This window comes from Pogona vitticeps, chromosome 1, assembly GCF_051106095.1.
Source record: "Pogona vitticeps strain Pit_001003342236 chromosome 1, PviZW2.1, whole genome shotgun sequence".
NCBI classification, from domain to species: Eukaryota; Metazoa; Chordata; class Lepidosauria; order Squamata; family Agamidae; genus Pogona; species Pogona vitticeps.
The window spans coordinates 291,669,612-291,682,980 of record NC_135783.1 but is presented as its reverse complement, the minus strand read 5'-3'; positions in this window follow the sequence as shown (position 1 = coordinate 291,682,980).

Genomic DNA, 13,369 nt, shown 5'->3' with positions numbered 1-13,369 from the left:
AAAATATCTCCCTGATGGACTTTTAGTTGGCGTCTGCTGACCAAACAAACAGAGATGAAAGTCCTGAAAGTAGTGGAAGAATAATTGCTGTGGCGTCACATTCCTCCCCCTCTAAGAAAAAGTTTGTTTCATGAGGGAAAACCTTACAGTTTACCCTTATGAACAACGGAACACATACAGGGAACATTACATACAAAACACCACCATAAAAATTTGCTTACCAGTTATGTCCTAAATCATATACCATACTTTAACATATAATACATTATATTTACCATATACTTATACATACCTTATGCTAGTTTTCTCTCTATTACCATGTTTCCTATATCAAACTATTTCCTTTAATGATCCATACAATTATAAACATTTGCATTACTCATATTAAGACAGATTACATTATCTCTACTTACTATTATTATTTCCCATCACTATATACCTCTCAGTTCATCGGCATTCACCAAGATCGTGCATTTTAATTGCTTTTCATAACTAGTGCACAAACAACATTTAATACAACATTGCACTCTTATCCATCCATTAGTCATTTAGTCTTCGAGACTAGGCATCAACAACCATATTTTGAGTCCCTTATATGCTGTGGATGTCAAAGTCTTGCAGGTTCTGAGTCCATCTTGCAAGTTTACTGTTAGTGTATTTCATAGCTTGTAGCCACACCAGAGGGAAAGGGTCGGTGCAAAGCATGAACCTCCTTCCCCTAATGTAGGGTTTCAGACTTTGCAGCATCCCAACAATTGATAGGCACTCCCTTATGTTGGCAGACAAATGTCTCTCACCAGGTTGGAATCTTCTGTTGATCAGAGTTGCTGTGTGTAGACTCCCTCTGTCATCCGCTTGGTACAGCACGACTCCCAATGCATCCACACAGATTGTGAACCCCCGGTTGTAATCCAGCACAACAAAGGCAGATCTTGAAGTCTGCGCTCTCTTCTGTCGACTGGTAATCATCAGGCTTAATTTTTTCAGCTATGGGAAGGTTAGGCACTTTCTTCCCCTTCGCCAGCACAGCTATGACTGTGTTCTTCCTTGAGAGCTTATTGCTTATGCCTTCCTCCTCACCAACAAGTTCACCCACAGGTACTTTTGTTGCAAAGCTTTCCAGATGTGAGGGACCACTATCATGGGTCACCTCCAAATTGACAGGGATGTTTCTTTTAGGTGTACTCTCAAACACTCGGTTTATTTTAGATGCATTGAGATTTTCCTCATCTGGTTCTATATCTTTAATATTTGGTTATTTATTTATTTATTTATTTATTTATTTATTTACTTACTTACTTACTTACTTACTTACTTACTTACTTACTTACTTACTTACTTACTTACTCACTTACTCACTTACTTACTTACTTACTTATATCCCGCCTATCTAGCCGATCAAGGCCTTGCAATATTTTCAGTGCCTTTGCAGCTGCATGAGAAGCCTTCCCAGTACTAGTCTCTTCAGCTTTCCAGTGCTGTTGCAACTCGTCTACAGGTCCTGACCATGCTAACTGTAATTTACTCCCCTCTAAGAGTCTCAGCATCACCACTTTGTCCTCAGGACAGAATGCTCTTTCCTGGCCCTCATACAAGCCTTTCTCCTTTCCATGACTACCCCTCCAGGCTTGGCTCTGTCATTTCTAAGGACTTCTCCCTATATTTTATAGAGACAATTAGCTGCTTGAGATGTACATCTTCACTCCTATGAGGTGTTAATAAAACCTCTCTATATGTCAGGTTTTAATCAGTTATAAACCTCTCCGGTTGTTCAGGGGTCAGTGGAATGGGATTCTCATTAGGTGTTCTAATACAATCATTTAAAGTAATATCTTCTGCTCCTCAATACATGAAGTATTATTAGGGTTTTTCAATATGACAGCCATTTCTGCTATCTCAGAGTTTTCCTCTAGACTGGGGCAGATTTTCAGGAGTCAGTGGAATTTCCTTAACATGTGCAAAGCATTCAATTAAGGTAAGGTCTTCCTTTTGTTCTTTGATGAAAGATAGATTCTTAGGGTTTCTCAGAATAACCAGATCAGCTGTTTCTCTTTCTTTTCTTATTTCAGGAAGATTTCCATCATTTCCCTCAGTGACTTCAGTTTGCCTTCCCTGAGAGCGAGTTGTCACAAAAACACTCTGCACATGCTCAGCTAAATCAAGACCTATTAAACACGGGGCAGAAATTTGATCGGATAAGACCACCTTCCAAATTCCTGACCATCCCTTATATCTCATTGGTATTTTTGCCATAGGCAACACCACTATTTCAGAACCAATCCCTTTAATAGAAATATTTTCATGGTCTAACACATTTTCCTTAGGGACTATATCAGGGTGACGTACTGTAACTTGTGAACAAGAATCTTTGAGTGCTAGATACTTACCATTATTAACATAAATAACATCACCAGAGCTATGTAGAAGATTTTGATTACATTCTGTCAGACAACACTGAACAACCCTGGTCACAGGGAGATCTTGGCTATCTGGCTCTTCTGTTACTTGTGTTGCTATGGCAACAGCTCCACAGCTAGCTTCAGCTGCAGTATCAGCTGTTCCATTATGCTGTACACAAAACACCTTCTTAGACTGATTGGAATTTCCACCTTTATGCTGGCTAACATCCCTATTCTTTTGAGTCTCACACTGATCCCAAAAATGACATTTTTCTCCACATGCATAACATTGTTTACTTCTCTTGGGTTCAAAAAAAAGGATCTTGTTAACCTTTCCCTCAGAGCTATTATGTTCCAGGTGACTCTGCTCTGTGGATGAGGGCTTGTCTCTAAAATGGCTTCCAGTAGCTTGGATACTTCTGAGGTAATCTCTACTGGGTGGGGGTCCTCTCCTCCTGTCATCCCACACTTTTCTACCAATTTTTACCTCAGAAAATTGAGGCTCTCTAATCTCACTAATGGAATCAGCATATTCAGATGCCTGTAATATATTTTTAGGATGTTTGTCCTTGACCAAATAACGCAATTCTCCTGGCAACACTGAATAAAATTGTTCTAAACCAACTACGTTTTTCATTTGGTCTAGAGAAGTGACATTTTCATGTTCCATCCATTTGTCCAAACATTGAATAAATTTAGCCCCTAATTGGGCATAAGATTCTTCAGGCTTTTTGGTAAGGGAAAATTTTCTTCTAAGGTGTTCTGCATTTATGCCAAATCTAGAATATGCCATCTTTCTGTATGCCTCAAAACCTCTAGGATGCTCCAGAGGCATCTGAGAACAAAGCTCAGCTAAATATCCACTTATTTGTGATCTCAAAACTATCATCCTTTCATCGTCTTTAATCTCAAAGTCCCAGCACACTCTCTCAAATGAAATAAGGAAAGATTCAGGGCAACCTCCTTTCCTATATTGGGGAAATTTCTTTAGTTCGATTTTTGAGAGATTTCCACTAGAGTTGTTGTTATTGTTATTTTGAGAAGCTAATTCTATTTTTTTTTCCATCTGTATTTGAAATTCCATTTCCCTTTGTCTATTTTCTTGCTCAAATGCCATTTGTCTGACCTCAGCCCTCTCCTTTTCTCTGGCCCTTTCTTTCTCCATTTCAAAATTTATTTCCTTGAGCTGTAGCTCCTTAGCTTTCTCTTCAGCTCTGGCTTTTCCCCTAATTTCTAATCCCATGGCTTTTTATCTGAGTCTATGCTCCTTTTCCAGTTTCCATTTCTCCAGATCTAGGGAGCTTTGAATAATTTCCCTTGAGGGTTTCTTGGGTATTTGAGGGCCTCTGTTTCCATTCCCATTCCATCCAACATCTTGAGGATCAATTTCCTCCATTACTGGCTTTTTAGTTCTCTCAGAGTCTTGGATTTCAAGCTAGCCACTGGGTCTCTGAAATCCTGAAGTAACAAAAAAGAATTTTCCATTAAGAGTTGGCTCACTATCTTTAGTTCCCCCAGATCTGCATTCAGAAGCCCCACCACTAAGCTTTTCCACAAAAACTCTAGCAAGTCACCCACTTCTTCACCAGAGACCTCTGACTAAAAGGTGCCCATGACTCCAGGAAATTCACCCTTAAATTTTGGCTTTACTGAATTATTTCATATCCTGCCGCTGGACACGAATTGTGGTGTTTGCCCTCGTCACCCCTGCTTGTCTTTCCCTCACAAAGGCTCACTTCGCATTTTCCTCTCACTTCCACCAGTGGATTACCTCAGTCCACAATATAAATGACGTTTGTCTGACTTGTGAACAGAAACAGAACTTATTCACTTCAGAAGTGAAGCAGATTGAATAATAACAGAAGTTTCTCAGGTAAACATTATACACAAGCAAATCATCAACAGTTCTCTCATACTTCTTTTATCTTGCTATATCATTAACACCTTCTGTACCTAATTTCCTAACCAACTCTATCTCTTAGTAACTGTATCCTCACTCTCTGACTAACCAGCCCTATCTGACTCCTCCTCCTCCCGCCAAACCTCATGTAGCTGCTTCCGCCTCTCCAGTCCTCTGATAGGTTCATGCAGATCAGCTCATGAAAATGAATGGCATGAGTCACAATTGCCTCCAATGGCTTTTTCCAAATCTGGTGGTTCAGATTTGTTCTTGTAAGAAGCCTGACTGGAGTTGTATATGTGTACTTGAGCTGTGCATAGATTTGAAATCCTCTAATCCAATGGTTCTGAATCTTGGGTAACCCAGGTATTCTTGGACTACTATTCCTAGAAGCCTTCACCACTAGCTCTGCTGGCCACGGTTTCTGGGAGTTTCAGTTCAAGAACACCTGGGTTACCCAAAGTTGGGAATCACTGTTTTAATAGGTCCGTGATTACCAATTTCTAAGCTGAGATAATTTGGCAAAAGGTGTTCTGATCATGACGAAACTGTCAAGTCAGGAGGCAGGACACAAAATTCCTACTGTGCAATATCACATGCCATTGTTGAATGCTTTATTTAACGCATGTGCCTTCCAGTGATGTATGACTCTGTACAGTCCTGGTTTTCCACTGAAAACAGTGCACTGGAACTGTTCAGTGAATGGGTCTGTTTTATGGAAGTGACTGAGTCAGTGGGATGAACTCCACATAGTCCTATTTGGTCATGCAGTTATCTCACATATGTTTCTAGTCATTTTTTAAAATCTAGGTTCTGTCAAGTGCATATAATGCACGTCATATCATTACAGTGGTGGGCTTGCTGGATATCTCTAAATAAATATTCTGCCTACAGCCTGATCTGCACATCCAAATTCTCATTCTGAGGCATCTCTGGAAATGGGACAATGTATCTTTAAAGAAACAGGTAATGTTTCAAGAAATATAATTTAGTGTGAGAAGCAAAGTGGATCTAACAATACTACAATACTGTAATTCATTAAGTCTGAAGGTTCTGACTGTATAGTGCTTGTGATGGATTGCCAGGCATTGAATGGAATACAAAAACTGTCTAAATTACCATGCAATAAGGCGCACCAGGCAGGTAATCACCTCCAAGAGTTACCCTCATTAAAGCCTGTTTTCTTTTCCCCATGGAAGGAAAGGGATGGGGTTAGGGAGCGGTGCCTTCAGTATGTGGCAGTTATAGGGCCATCAAATTAAGTGATCCCTCCTTTTTGTAATAGCTTCATCACTTTTGGTTTAAGAGTGCTGCAGGAGGAAACAGGATTTGACTAAAATGGGGGGAGTTGAAGTCAAGCTTGTGGGTATCTCAGTTTTGCCACAAATAGAGCACAAATGACAAAAATTACAGTGGTGCCTCGTAAGATGAATGTAATTTGTTCTGTGAGAAGCGCTGTCTTGCAAAAAAATCGTATTGTGAGGTTCCCTATGGGAACCTCGCAAGGCGAATGAAATTTATTAATCTTGTGAGGCATCAGTCTCGGGGAAAAAAAGTCTTGCAAAGCATGGCCTTAGAAGAAACCGTCTTGCGAAGCACCATAGCAATCACAAAAACCAATCGTCTTGTGGGTTTTTCATCCTGCGAGGCATTCATCTTGCGAGGCACCACTGTACTTATGTCCATATTGACACATGCAGAGCTTTGTATATAAATTTGGTTCTGGGTCCTTTTTGGCTTTCTCCTATAGCTCCCTAGGAAAGCTTGTCAGTAAATGAAGTCAGTGGGAAACATTTAAATCTGAGCTTCTCCTTAAGTTCAGTTGTATCACTGTGTGGTGAAAGGGTGGCTCTATCCAGATCATTGGATGTTTCTTCCACAGTAAATGCAGATGGAATTGAATGAGTTCACCTTTATTTTAGAGAATCAAGTGTTTGAAAGCATTCTGAGCAGGCCTGCAGCCTGGCAGCAAATACTTCTTTAGTGATGACCTGGTGTTACACACCAGCACCTGCTTTTAAGAATCCCTTCGTCAAGAACATTTAAAACCAAATCTCCCTTGTTAAGCAAACCACACAGTCCTCTTTACTGATGTTCCCAGGTTCCATAGTTGGAGGTTGAAAGAAGATACAATACATGACTTCTGGATACAGAAAGTCATCTTGGAAAGAGAAGGCTTTTCTTGGCTCCACCACCTATTAGACATATATTTTAAAGAAACATGGATAAAAGGAAAAGCTGATGGAGGAATGTATTTCTTTCAAAAGACCTTTTGATTAAAAAAACCTCACAAAATCTATTTTATACAAGCTTGGCTACCTTTAGGTTGATAGAAAGGGTTTCTAGTAGATTTTGAAACCAGTTGCAGTACGCATCAAATAAATGGCCAGTTCTCAACATGAAAGGGTAATAGTAGGCAAGGCCAAGAATGTGAACGAAGGCCCATATTCTAGACGTGTCTTAATGAGCTGCAAGAAGGGTGTTGCCAAAACAGGGAGAGTTGCCAATGGCACACAATTATCTAGGTTACTTAAGAGAGGGAGGGTACTTAGAAAACCAAGCTATCGGACGGAACCGACTGAGAGCTGGCAAAAAACAGAAAGAACTTGATGGTGAAAAAGCCAAGCACATCCTCCTGAAACCACAACTGCTACAGAATTAGTGGAAACTGAATGGAAACAACAACAAGAGGATCATCAAATGGTCAGGTGGGCCTGGATTTATGAACACGGACAAATGGAAGGAGCAGATAACAAAATCAGCACTAAAGCCTGGAAGAATAATCAGTAATCATGATTTAGTAATCACCTGAATATTATGTAGGCTTGTATGAAGTACACGAAAGAGTTGGGTTATTCTATTGACAGTAGTACTATTAGTATTTATGACATTTATACCCCACCTTTCCACTACAAAGTAGTGCTCAAGGTGGCTTACAGACATCATGAAGAACAGCAAGAAGAAAACAGATTTAACCATAAAATCATCAATAGATTATTTTATCCCCTCTACAGTGCAATGTACTGGTGTCTGTGCTCCTGGCCAGTATTCCTAAACTAATTGGTCACAAAGGACTAAATCTGAGGAACAGGATAGAATCAGAAACGTCAAGCCCTGTGGGAGCCCCTTACCCTTCCAGCAACATTTAATCTCAGGGAATCTCTTCTCTTTTTAAATAGGGAATTAGAACCCCAAGACTCTTCTTGTCTTCTGTCACAAACTGCAGGATCACAGCTCATAGGGCGCATGTACTTTACATGACTCCAATGTCTCAGAATGGTGGTCACTTTAATGAATTTCTAGTTCCACCAGAGGAATGTTTCTGTGACATGAACAGTACTTGATGTATACTGCCAAATTCTAAAGGTGCAAAGAGATGTCTAAAAGACAAGATGTCACCCAAACCAGCAGGGGGAGAGAGGTTCTCACAGCAACTGTAGGAAACCTTTTTCATCTTGAGTGCCAAATTTCATTTGAAAGAGGTCTTAAATCTCAGCAATGGCTGGGACTAAGAGCATTGGATGGTTCCAAAGTAACATGAACAGAAACACTTTTAATTCTTACCAACTTTAATATTTTCACAACAACCACACAGCGCATAGCCCATTTCATTATGCATTTCTATCTCTGTGCAATAGCTGTCAGCCATGCAAGCACAGTTTTCATGTAATACCTTCCTAGGCTGTAGAGTAGCCCTTATTATCTACACATTTCTCCACCTCTGCCCTACAGGACACTCCTCCCCTTTGTGTACAAGTACAGTATCTCTTAGAAAGTCTGGAAGAAAGACCAAATAAAAGGATTCAAGTTTCCTTCATTGGAAAAAATTACTGGTAGGCACTGGCCCTTTTGGGTCAAAGGTGCTGGTTGAAGAGAATCCTTAGGACAGGATGTTCTTCTAGTCAGAACACAGGTTAGACGTTCAGAAGGTTAAACAGTCCTAGGGTCCTGCCTGCCCCAATCTGGTGCCCTCCAGATGTACTAGACCAGTGGTTCTTAACCTTTGTTACTCGGATGCTTTTGAACTGCAACTCCCAGAAACCCCAGCCAGCACAGTTGGTGGTGAAGGCTTCTGGGAGTTGCAGTCCAAAACTCCTGAGTAACCCAAGGTTAAGAACCAGTGTACTAGACTATGATTCCCATAACATCACAGCTACCATCTGGCTATGAGGCTATGGAGTGTTTATCCCATAACATCTGGAGAGCATCATGCTGGAAAGACTTCTCCAAGAGAAAGGAACTTTCACCAACTTTTTAACAATTAGAAGGAAAAGTCTATGTGACCTAGTTCAGATTCTCCAGGACCTGAGAGCTACTGTAGATTAAAATGCTTTTCTTCTGGCTTGTCTTAGTTGTAGGTTTGCAAAAACTTCCTTTTTCATTTCCCATTAAGTCTGCTCTCCTTATTGCTTTGTTCCCTTCCAGCTTCTTGACAGTATTACAGGATCTGTTCAAGGACAAATGAAAAGGTGTGAAGGAGGATTTCACCAGCTCTGTTTTTATAGAAATGCATATCAGTGAATGGACCTCTCTACAGCTGTAGGGAAGGAGAGGGTCCTGCCCCAGTTCTTATTCTTTAGTAAAGCCAGCCTGGATGAAAGTCTCTTGTGATCAGGAACTGCAAAAGTTGCTTCTGGATGACAAGTCCCAGAATTCTCTGCCAGCATGATCACTGATCACATTGTCTGGGGCAGGAGGTGGTCTGGGTGTTGCCCTCCAAGAAACTAATTATTCCAATTTCTGAATCACCTTTTGCCCCTTTGGAAGCAATGAGATGGGTCAGCAAGCAAAGCCTCCGGAATCCATGCAGCCAGGTAGTTGCCACCCAGGCGAAGGGCAAGGGCCAGGCCTTCGTGGCTGCCCTGGGTTGAGGCTGATGCAAGAAGCAGCTTGCTTGGGAGCAGCTGCTCCTCCCCACTTAGTCGCAATCTGTCAGCAAAGCTGTTCTCCAACAGGAAAAGGCATATTAATTAAAGCATGCCATGTGGTGAGCTGTCCTCGATTTAATTGGGATCTCAGCGCACAGCAAGTAAATGTCACTCTTCTCTCTAGAATGTGCAAATGGGAGCTCAATGGTTAGAATGGGAGATCTGCAGGCACTGAGGGGACACAGCCCTCGATTGCCAGCCAATGCCCTCCAAGAGACAGGGACCAATTACTGACTCCTGGCCTGTCCCCTCCCCCTCCCCCACTTCCCCGGAGCTTGATGGAGCCAAGATCTTTCTCTCTCCACCTCCTCCACCCTGCTGTCATTGCCTGGCATCTTTGCCATGGTAATTGGGTGGGAGGCTCATTAAAGCATGTTCACCGCGTTCCAGCAAATATACGTATTTGTTTCCCCACAGCATCCCTAGTCGAAGCATATCTCGTCTGTTCTTGGTTACTTCCCTTTACTAGTGTTTGTTTTTCCTTTCAAGTGATTGTAGCTAGTATACAACACATACTAGAAGGAGCAACACCCAATCTGTCCTGCCTGGCACACCGGCGGCCTGTGTTTTTCACACTCTTGATGTCCCACCTGTGGTGCCAAAGACTGTAGGGGTGGGAGGGAACCATGACAATGTCAGGGTTAAAAGAGACACTTCTGTGCATAACTGCCTCTATTTTTTTACCCTCCCAGATCCACTTTATTCAGATAACAGCATCTACAATTGCAACAGTGGCCTGTTTCCACAGCTCTGCATTTAGGAATTTATATCCTTCCCAACTTCACTTCTTGTAATGTTCAACACTTCTGCATTTAATTATCTTGAACCTTACTCTTTGCAGTCCCATTTCCAACAAGATGTATCATGTTTAAGTGGGACGGACGGACGGACGGACGGACGGACGGACGGACGGACGGACGGACGGACGGACGGACGGACGGACGGACGGACGGACGGACGGACGGACGGACGGACGGACGGACGGACGGACAGACAGACAGACAGACAGACAGACAGATAGATAGATAGATAGATAGATAGATAGATAGATAGATAGATATTGCATAACATTTCATGCATCTGATGAAGTGGTGTAATTTACAAATGCTTATACTCTAATAAATATGTTAGTTCTTAGCGTGCCACAATACTTTTTGTTGTTTACACTAATAATACTCCACTCTTATAATGGCTGAGCTGATAGGTAGCCACAAGGTTAATTGGCATTTATATTAAGAGGTCATGAAGGCAAACAGTATGAAATTATTTCCTGGCCTGGCTTGAGGAGGGAGAGTGGGATGGCTCTCCTTCCAAAAGCATCATGTGTCCAAAATGTTTAAAAGTAGCACCTAGGGAAGTAATCTTAACTCAGGGCTTGGGAACCTACAGCCCAGTGGATGTTGTTGGACTGCAGCGTGTTCTCGGTCCTAGCTAGGATTTCCATGGTAAGGGATTGTGATGGCTGCAGTCCAATGACATGGCGAAGGATCACTTATCCCCTGTTTATGCATTACCTCCTACAAAACAAATGTGTTGAAGCCTTTTCAATTTGGAGATCAAGCCAGCACATGAACACTGGTCATTGTGACCAATATATGTTTATTGTCTGGCCCAAGCAGCAAAGTTCCACAGAGGCAAGGCAAAGGGGTGGGGCTTTGCTTGCAATGACCAGCAAAAATGGATTTGGGTTATATTTGCTCTTGTGCTGCTCTGCTAAGGCAACATCTGGAGCAGATCTTTGTGAAGACCAGGCTGATCTTCATTCTGCCTTCAATGTAAATTAATCAGCTAGGGAGAGAGCTGGTATATCCTCACAACGCGTTGAACAAGAAGGTAAAGGAAACTGGGAGGAGGGTAGCTCTGCAGTGGAAGGTGGGTAAAGCAAATGTGTTGCTGAATTCTAGGTTCAATAACACAGGAAAACCCTGATAGGATCACAGGCTGGTTCTGATCATAGATCAGCTCTGATCTATCCTTCAGAGCAGAGTGTGAGGCAAGGCTGATGTTATCAGAAGGAAACTTTCATTTGCAGATTACATTTGTTTCTGTGATGGACTAGACAGAACAAGGAGTAAGCAAGAGCCTGTTATCATCATGGTGGTATCTGGCTGCTGACCAAGCATTTCAGGATATTCGGGGTTGGAACCTATTAAACCTCCACCGAGGTTTAATAGGTTCCAAGGGCAGAGTGGTATAATTATACTAGATGGGCGGGATATAAATCAAATAAATAAATAAATAAATAAATAAATAAATAAATACATAAATGCTTTTTGAAACTAACCTCTGCCCTTGCCCATACTCTAAAAAGACTTCTATCTGTTTAAAATTATTATTATTAAGCTACTTACACAGCTCCATTTGTTACAAATTTTTCCACCAAAACGCAGCTGACTCAATTAGACAGTGCCAGGGCCCTGAGAGAACCAAATCCATCGATCTTCCTATATAGTTATTTTAAATATTTTAAACCACATGTTATGGCTATATACTCACAAAGCAAATTGAATCATTTACTTGTTATTTATTAAACATACCTGTTAATCATTTCTCACTTCTCAAAACCAATTCATTTGAAATGTGGTGTAATCGATTCCCAATAAACGAAGTCTTTTCCTTTAGTCTGCAAGGCCTGAGCAGGACTGTTATTGATAGAAGGTTTCCAAAGTCATTAATCCATAGAGTTGCTGTGCATCAAAATTTAAGCGAGCCCAACAGTAGCAACAACAGATATTCTCTTCTGTTTTTTGAAAAACTGGCGCCTGGGGATGTTAAAAGAAGCAGATGAGACCTGTGTCCTGTTTAACAGGTGAGTCACACTCAAGGTGAATGCCATTTCTCCCTTTTTGGCAGAAAGAAATATGGGCTAGGGTCTCAGTCTTGGGGCTGCATGCATCCCAGGATTACATGCATCCCAGGGTTGCACTTTGTCCACCCCTCTCCAGGAGAAAGGGGGCTCCACAGTTTTGTTGTCACTACTAGGAATTCCCTATCTCCTATGCAAACCAACCTAGCCAATCTTAAGTCAACATAGGCAAGAAAAATCCTCAAGGCAGGCAGGTTAGTAAGGATGAAGTGGTCCTTTCTTTATGTATATATTTCCAAACTAAGATCAGTACCTTGAATTGCTGGTGCAGAATTGGGATTAGATTTTCACACTCCTGGCCACATCCTTTCTGGACTGTTGCATTTTGTATTAGTTGCTGCTTCAAGGTTGAGTCAACCTTGAGCCAGCTCCCCAAGTCTGGGATTGAATCAAGTCACGAGCAGAATCTTCACTGCAGTACTGCCATTTAACCACTGTGCCATAAGTCTCCTTATGAAAGGGGCTTTTGGGGATGGTCTTCCTCAGACACCAAAATAACATCACTTGCTATGGGTACTATGTATTTTAACTTGGTTAGTGGAAACTGTTGCTGATTTGCCTCAGGTAGCAAATTGTGTGGGGACCTTTTCAGTTTCCAAACTTCAGCGAAATGTGAATAGCCAAGAGGAAAGCGTAGCTGACTATTGTGTTGAAGAGAGTTTGATAGTTCCGTCGGAAAAAATAAGTACACTTACAAGTCTTTCTGAAGACAATTTTGCTGGCTGTGGTAGAGCAGTAAGTTTTCTTTCCCATCCTAGTCAAGATGTGCAGTCCTCAAGATCATCTATGACAGAAAATCCTGGGAAGTTAGAAAGGATTAAACATTTGTTGCCTTTCTGTGAAAAGGCATATCACCCCCACTATCTGACTAATGTTAGATTGACCCTGGCTGATCCTTCAATGAGAATGAAGGTGTTATTGGTCCGAAATAAATGCTATTCTCTTCCCTGTTTTGAGAGTTCTTTATGACCACTAGGAAATCTCCCAGTCATTGTTAGCTGAGAAAACAGTAACGTCTTAAATCATATGGTAGCAAATAATTGTCTGCGTTCCCTCCACATGGTCCAACCTCATGTTGCTTAGCCAAGATCTGGTTAAAAATGGAATTAGCAATATACAGTATGTGCTAAGTGTGTAGCAGTCAAATGGCATTATTTTTTCATGTATTTACACACTCCCTCCACATGGGTGCGTGGCAGTGTAAGAAAGAGCACCTTGCTCAGCTGGCTGCCACTGCTCCTCCTTACAAATGGTCCTGCACCTGCGCAGACGTGAC